The sequence below is a fragment of the Nannospalax galili genome, unplaced genomic scaffold (assembly GCF_000622305.1).
Source record: "Nannospalax galili isolate Female #2095 unplaced genomic scaffold, S.galili_v1.0 scaffold17, whole genome shotgun sequence".
Taxonomy (NCBI): domain Eukaryota; kingdom Metazoa; phylum Chordata; class Mammalia; order Rodentia; family Spalacidae; genus Nannospalax; species Nannospalax galili.
This window is the reverse complement of record NW_008342276.1, coordinates 2,610,451-2,618,777: the sequence shown is the minus strand read 5'-3', so window position 1 is coordinate 2,618,777 and position 8,327 is coordinate 2,610,451.

Genomic DNA, 8,327 nt, shown 5'->3' with positions numbered 1-8,327 from the left:
TGGTGTAAGTTTATATCAGCAAGTTCCCAGAAGCCTGGAGAACTTTGTTACCTTATGGTCATGCACCACCCTTGGCTCTTACAATCTTTCTGCCCACTCTTTCTCAATAGTCCCTGAGCCCTGGGTAAGTAAGGTTTAATATGAGTCCTATCCAGGGACATGCACTCTGCAGTCACTTACTCTCTACACTTGGGCCAGTTGTGGCTTTCTGTGTTCATCACCCTCTTTTGCATGAGGACGCTTCACTGGTGAGAGTTGAGAGACACATTAGCACTCTCTCTATTCACTGTTCCATGTTCCATGAGCCTTAGGTGTAGAAGCTCCATTGCAGAAGTGTCACTTAGGATTGGGCATCTCACACACACTCATTTTCTGTGTGTGACCAGTTGTAGAACTCTGTATTAATCTTCGTCTGTGACAAGAAGAAGCTTCTTTGATGAGTGGTGACTGGTATACTTGTCTTTAAATAAAAAGATACATATTTATCATACAGTAAGAAATTAAATTTTCTAGGAATGTAACAGACACAGGGCTTTCTCTAGGCTCTGTGACTTCTCCTGCCATGTGTATTTGGCTATGTTTACAGTGTCACATATGAATTCCCTCCCATTGAGAGGGTTTTAAGTCGAATTAAATATTTGTTGATTACCCCAAGATCAAGTGCCACTACTGCATTGATATAGTCTGCGGTGTCGGTCATTGTTGTGGTTATTAAGCTTTAAAGCTGGGCTTGGACCACTGATTGATTTTCTCTCTTAGCAGCTTGCACAATGTCCTTCAAAACTATGACAGCTAGTCTAGAGGGAGGAAGCTTCCAGGGCAATTCCAGCTCCATTGCTCCAAGTCCCGTGTTTACAATACTTTTTAACCACAGAGATGCTCTGTGTGGCACTCCATGGGCAAAAGATCATGAGCTTGAGTTCTGTTACAATCACCATGAAAAATTTAAATTTAAATAGAATGAAAACAGTTCATTGGATATCCAATTTATGAATGAAATCCTGTTCTAAAGTCTGAATGAATGGCTGTCTTCAAGCTTGTATTCTGTAATGTTGGCATTCTCATCTAGGTATGTACAGTTTCTAGCCTGGTGCCTGAAGTCTGTGATAAATGATGGCTAAACAAGTAAATTACAAAGCCAAGTTAATTACCTTTTCTGTGTAAAACAAGCTGTGCCCAATTTCAGCTTGTGTCTCAGAACAAAGAGAAGTGTAGTTTTTCTTTTGACTGCACTTGACCTCTACAATGACTTGGAAAGGCCATGATTTGTTAGGATGGAGGGCCATGCACAATCCCCTTCTTTCCTTTTACTTGAGAAACAGCTGGTTTTATGCCATCATCTCTTCCGTTTCTACTGTTGCTATAAGTGTGGATGACAAGAGAATCATTGAAAAGCAACTCTTGTATGTGTAGGCGAGTTTCAGATTTCTGCCCTCTTAAAGTTCTTTGCTCTAAACAGTAGCCAATCCCTTAAGATTCTTTCTATGCTTATAAATCTAAACAGAGCAGTGGCTCTTATCTTGGTTTCATATAGAAGCCACCTGAGGAATTTTAAAGCCCATGGTAGGCTGAATCTCACCCAAAATTCTGGTTTAACTGGTATGAGATGTGGCTTCTGCATAGAGAATGTTGACATTTCTCCAGTGGGTTCCAATGTTCAGTTGAAGTTGAGAACTGCTGATATAGAATATAATTTTTAAATACTCAAAGAGCTAAAACTCTAAATAATGGTTTAATATATTTGATTTTATATCACTACTTTGACTTTTGAAGTTTCCATATTAAAAGACTTGTAACAACTCTTGGTAAACTGTTCGGAGTATTTTTCTGCGCCAGTAGCAGATCACCTGGAAAACTTGTTAGATGTGCAGATTTCTAGATGTCTTCTTTAGTTTCTGATTCAGTGCATTTGTGATAAATCCAAAAACATGCACTTAACAAAATACAACCCACATGATTCTATACGTGCTAAAGTTGAAGCGGTTCCGTCTCAGAAAGACATCTGAAGAATTTAAAAATAATTTCAATTTTTTAGTTTATGTTTTAGGTTTTCATACACAAATTCTGTATTTACATCATTTTCATCCTTCCCTCCCTCCTAAAACCCCTCACATTACCCTCCTCTCAATTTTTGATTTTTTCTTTAGTTATTCTTGCTACACACACAATACACACACACATTTACATCATTTTCATCCTTCCCTCCCTCCTAAAACCCCTCACATTACCCTCCTCTCAATTTTTTATTTTTTCTTTAGTTATTCTTGCTACACACACAATACACACACACCACACACACACACACACACACACACGAAACCTACTGAGTCCATTTAGTGATGCTTGTATGTACATATGTTTAGGGCTCACCACTAAGGGTTGGAAAACATATCAGGAATCTTGTCCCTGAAGAAAATTGGTTCTCTCTCTCTCAGCAGTCATCGGTTGCCTGGAGCTCTACATCTACCCGTGGGACCTTATGAAATGCCCCCCAGTCTACACAGGCATGTCAATTCGTGCTGTCATTATGAAGGTCTTGTTTAGTCAATCATATTGTTGAGATTTTATGGATGCAGCATACCTGTCATGTCTAGAAGACAATAACTAGCAGCAGGTGCCGTGGTCCTCTGGCTCTTACAATCTTCCTACTCCCTCTTCTGTTCCCTGAGCCTTATGTGCAGGGACTGCTTTATCAGTTGAGGCTGGGCACCCCTTAGTAACTTATTTCTGTATTTTGGCCAGGTGTGGATCTCTGTAGTAGTTTCTATCTATTGTAAAAAGAAGCTTCTTTGATGAGGAGTGAGAGCTATACTTATCTGTAGGTTTAAGAATAGATATTTAGAATAATTAGAAATCATATTGGTTTAGGAAAATAGCAGTAGCATGTTCTCCTCTGGGGTCTACGTCCTCTCCAGCAGTTGGTATTTGACTAGGTTAGCAGTACCAGGCATGAATTTCCTCCTACTGAGCAGGCCTTAAGTCCAATTAGACAGCTGTTGGATATCCCCACTATAAAAGTGCCTCTATTGTACCATCAAGGATATCTTGCTGGGCTGGTCATTGTTGTAGTTCTTGGGTTGTACAGCTGGGTAGGACTATTGACTGCTTTTCTGCCTTGACAGTTTGCACAGCACCTTCTAATACATGAGCACCACTAGGTCTCAGGGAGGAGGCTTTTGCTTAGAACTTTATAACTGGGAAACTTTATGACGAGTGACGTAATCTAGACCCAGAAAAACAAACACTGCATGTTCTCTTATTTGTGGATCCTGGCTCCAAATCTTTAGATGTGAGTATATGATCTGATGTAATCTAGAAGTCAGGAAAATAGAAAGGACCACGGGATACAGTGGGGGAGAAGGACCCTGTGTCCCAAGGGGCCTGGTTCCTTTGAGGGGCGGGGCTTGCTGCAGAGACTTGACTGAGGGGAGAGTTAGCCGTGGAGGGAGGGGCCTTTTGGCGCCATCTTCAAACAGAAGCAGTAGGGACACAGAAAAAATGGCCCCAGTGCCTCACCCGCCTGGATGTGAGAGGGGGCATTTATCAACCTGGGGCGAGCCTGGGGGTCCACGCAAAAGCTAACGGAGACTGTGGGTGGGCCACTGAGCCACATAGTGGAACAGGGTTCTGGGTGTTCGCCTTTTATGGAGTGCTGGGTGTTCACCTTTGTAAGTCACTCTATTCCCCCTACCCAGGATATAAACCATGAAAAATTCAGATAAAGATGTGTTGCGTGGTTTGTCTAACAGTGCCAGGAGCAAGGGCCCTAAGAGAACTAGGGTGACAGACCCTTAGAGAGGGAGATAGTAAGACACAGGCTAGTTATCAGGGGTGAAATGGGAAAATCAGGAGGAGGAGACTTTAACTGTGGAAGGAGAAGTGAGAGTAATAGGGAGGAAGAAGATATAGCAGTAAGGATGTGAAAAGGCCACGGGGAAACATTGCTTTATATATTTTCTAAAGAATACATGCATATACATGCATGTATCTATAATTTAAACGGACTTATGCCACACAGGTGATAATGCTTCCCCCAAGAGCTATAGATTATCTAACAAAATCCCCATGCGAGGCATGGGAAACCACACAACTTTGTACACAAGACTTGGAGGAATAGAGTAGAAACTCATTTGAAAACATTAAAACAGATTTAGGTAGTTCTAACAAAGGGCACTCCAACTCACTGCCTAGTATTTCAACTGTTAGAAGATTAATACAGATCTCAAAGTACAGAGAAAATATGGGTTTACCCTATTTTTTGATAATTTTCTAGTAATTATTTTAATGTGCATTACATCTTGGCAATAATTAAGAACTTCTTGAAGAAAGAAATCATGAATCTCTTCATTATGCAATGTCAATTCTATGTAAAAATATAAACTAACAAATGTTAAATGAATCTAACTCTAAATCTTCAGTTTAAAAGTGATGAGTTTTTACATTTTGGTGTTAAAAAAAAATCTACACTAAGAATTCCTCCAATTTGTCTTTTTAAAAACTAACCCCTGACATGCTAGTATTTTAAAGGATTAGATAAAAAATTTAAGGCATACAGTTATGTTACACAAATTTAAGGATGCAGAGGATAACTTACAGTTTGAGGCTTTAGGATAAGCACACATTTCAGTTTAGGGCTAAAAATCTCCTCTGTTTAGCATAAGCTTCAGTGGGAATTTAGGGAGAGAAAATGAATCACTCAAGCTGGATCTACATCAAAATGTCAAATTAACACATTTTGGCTTGTAACAGTGCCAAGGGCTCTATGTCTGAATGATCAAGGCTGTAGGTTGCCAAGTCATTTTAAAGATAATGTCCTTCCCAGAAGGCTGCAACTTTCATTTTTCCTTAGCTCTGTCCTATCAGTGCTTTAACCCAGCCTAACCAAGACCTAACAAGTTTACAATGCAATGAATCGAAACAGCTGCAAAGAAACAGCTGCAAAGAAAAATGCTAGCAGTCTACAAATCCAGAAAAAAAAATACTAGTCATTTCCCCAGGGTAGTGAATGAAACATTTGGTTTTCTGTAAATGTTTTGAGGGCTTTTGAAGGTTAACTAACTCACATGATTGTATCTGGTACAGTGTCATAATGAATGACCATCAATAGGCTGTAGTTGCCTTTACTTTTCTTCAAAACGTTCCTGACTGGTTCTCTTCCCTTCTCTAATAGCTGTTCCCTGGACAGTGTACTCTTCTGTGACATCCACACCCACGTCCTGGCCACAGAATGATCTACAACTTGAGTTAGTCCAGGTATAGTACCCATGTACACAGGAGATCCATGTGTTGAATTTATTACCCAAGCTTTAAAAGAATCTACTTTAGAAGATCTGAATTTAGGGCTAGAGAAGCAGCCAGCCTCAGTGGTCAGGATACAGAAAAGTCAAGGTGAGATATCTTCTCTGCCATGTGGAGAAAGCCTACAGTCACTGAGCCAGAATGGAGCTTAGAGGAAATGAGTGGACACAGAAATCTTGGAGGCATCTGATTGCTGGAGCTTCAGTTACTCCAGTTTTCTGATTCTGAGCTCTTCTCCAGCATCTTTTTACACTATGGGAACTAGTAAATCCCCTTCGAAGGCTTGATCTGTTTTAAATTGTATTTCTAAAATTTGCAACTGAAACTAACCCAGAATATAATATCGACTAATCTCATACATTATTTTACACGAGAACAGATTATTTTGGCTAGGTCACACCTTAGAATGATTTCATCTTTCTTTGCTCTTCAGCCTGTTGGTGTGTTCTCTCTAGAAAAAGTTGAAATTTGAGTTACTGAGATCCCCACCACACTCACAACTGACAAGGAAACTTGTGATTAGGTAAACTGGCCTCAAGTCTCAGGTCAACCACACCGAGCCTCCTTGAACTTGAGGCTACAGCTCTGCAGCAGTGTAATCACACTGGGTTTTGATCCACCATGGAGATAGTCTCTGTATATTCAAGAACCAAGCATGCAGTTTCTATCTTCTTTCCAAAAGAAGGTTTTGTGGCACTTTAAATAATCTAAGTAACTGAGTATATTTAAAACCTAAGGTCATAGCTTTACTGTCATAGAAATTGTCAACAGAAAAATACTAAATTCACAAGTGTGGGCCAAGTGTACCCTGGTTCTTGGTGTCTTATTCAAGAATGAAATAAAAGCCCACACGGACTGAGAAGTATCAAGGAAACTTTATTCAAAGTAAAGCAAAGGAACACGTCTGAACATACTGCAAGACAGCAGTGGGCCACATGAGTAAAGACACTCATGGGCCCGATTATTTGGGGCTCCCTTTTATGGGGTTCAAGAGATGGAATTTGGTTGCTAAGGGCAACCAATATGATAGGCTCAGGTTACACAGGCACACCCAAATGGCATAAGAGTAAAAAGTTTCACTTGGGGACATAATTTTGACTTACTGCACATGCATGCAAAACCAGTCTAGGCCAGACTCACCCCTTCTTTCTTGGTATGACTGAATAGAATCTAGGTTTGATGGTCTTTAAGGGGAGGAGAAATGCATTCCATCATTCAGAAGAGGTTGTGTGTATGTAGCTCAATGCAGATAGGGGGTCCTTGGTTGCTAAAAGGTTGCTAGGGCAACAGTTAAGAAAGGGAAGTATGTACCTAGTATATGTGGATAAGGGCCTCGGGCTACAAAGTGCAGTTAGAAGGGGTAGCCTAAGCCAAGTGGAATCTCAGGTTACTACACTGTTCTCTATGCTTGTCTGCCTTAGTGCCAGCAATGATGTAATAGTACACTAACATCACAATGGTAAATACCATGGAGCTTATGTTGTGCAGTGAAGACCTGTCTTAACAGACTGTAATAGTCTTGGGTCCTGTGGAGCACCACACTAGGCTAGATCATTGGGCCTCATTCTTTGGAGTCACAGCTTCATATGCATTCACTTTTGCCCTGCAACTCTACAGAACTTCAGTGGGCAGTCAACTCCCCATCTCACCAACTCTGGGCTTGCTTAGAACTGCTTCAACCCATGTAAACTGAAGAGTCTAAGGACTTCTAAGTGTTTGGGCTTGTCTTCTTGTACTCTGCCACCTGTTACAGGTGTGCATTTGCATAAATCAGAATAAAATGTCTAGTTTTGATCAGGGAATGTTTACACACTGTTGCTAAAATTCCTTCTGGGAGTCCTCCCTTGGTCCCCACAAAAAAAACAAGGTACAATTTCACCAAACTGTAGTCTGGAAAACCAGAGAATTTATTGGGCTTACTTACAAAGCAGTGGGTGGGGGTTTACTTACAGGACTGTGGGTGCTCCCCCCTCCAAGGCTGCATGGAAAGTCTATCTAGGCATGGATATTGACATCCCTGCAGCTGTATAAAATGGTGAAGGACTGCCTATGGCTTCTTCCACTTATATACCCTTAGTCCCTCTCCCCCCTCCTGCAACTAGGGCTCACTGGTTGGCTGGGAGGCATGGTTAACTCATCCTACTTCTCCTTTCTTGTGGAGGGTAAACAGTCAACAAGCTTGTAATGATTCTAGACAAGAGATTGTGACCAAGTTGGGGCAACATCTGTCCACAGCTTGCCAATGGGAAGACAGTCTTACCAACACACACGCTACAACATTCAAAAGGTTCAAAAAAGTACACAACGAAAAGCCAGCACCTTCTGAATTCTGATCCCCAATCACCCTGCTCCCTTTCCCAGAGGAAGCTGGCTATGCTTCTTATGCAAACTTCTGGGGAAACTTCAAACACAGTAAGAACAGACAAATGGCAGCATTTCCAAAGAGTCAACTCAGGCCAGGTGGGGGCTTATGAATCAGGCTGGAAAAGACCAGCATAGGTAGACCAATAAAGGATTTACTGTACACTGAAAAAGCACTTTCGTTCTAGAACTCTTCAGAGCTTGTCCTAAAGAACAGTCTAAATTAGAACTCTCACTCTCTCTCTTTTTTTGGTTAAGTTCTTTATGTTACTTTTCCTAAACTAGTTAAGAACTTGGACTTATAATTATGAAGGTTAATCCCAAATTTCCCATCAAAATATTCCTCTTACTGAGTATGTGTCTCCCAAGGATAAGAAGCCTGAGGCTGATTTCCTCTCTGGCTTCAGTTCTTCCTCTCTTTGGTCAATCAAGTCATTCCTTCACCTGTGTGTTGCTCAGTCCTATGCACTTGCTGAGCACTTTGTTGCTGGCTGCTAGGTACACACAACAGACAAGGCTCCTGCCTCATGATGTTGCCAGTCCATGGAGAGACAGGTACGAGGTAAAGCTCTCTCATGTGCCTGCTGTCTAAGTACCCAGCTCTGCAGGAATGGTTGTGATGCAGAAGCAAGGAGAGGCCTACAGTGGAGTTATCAGGTGAGACCCAC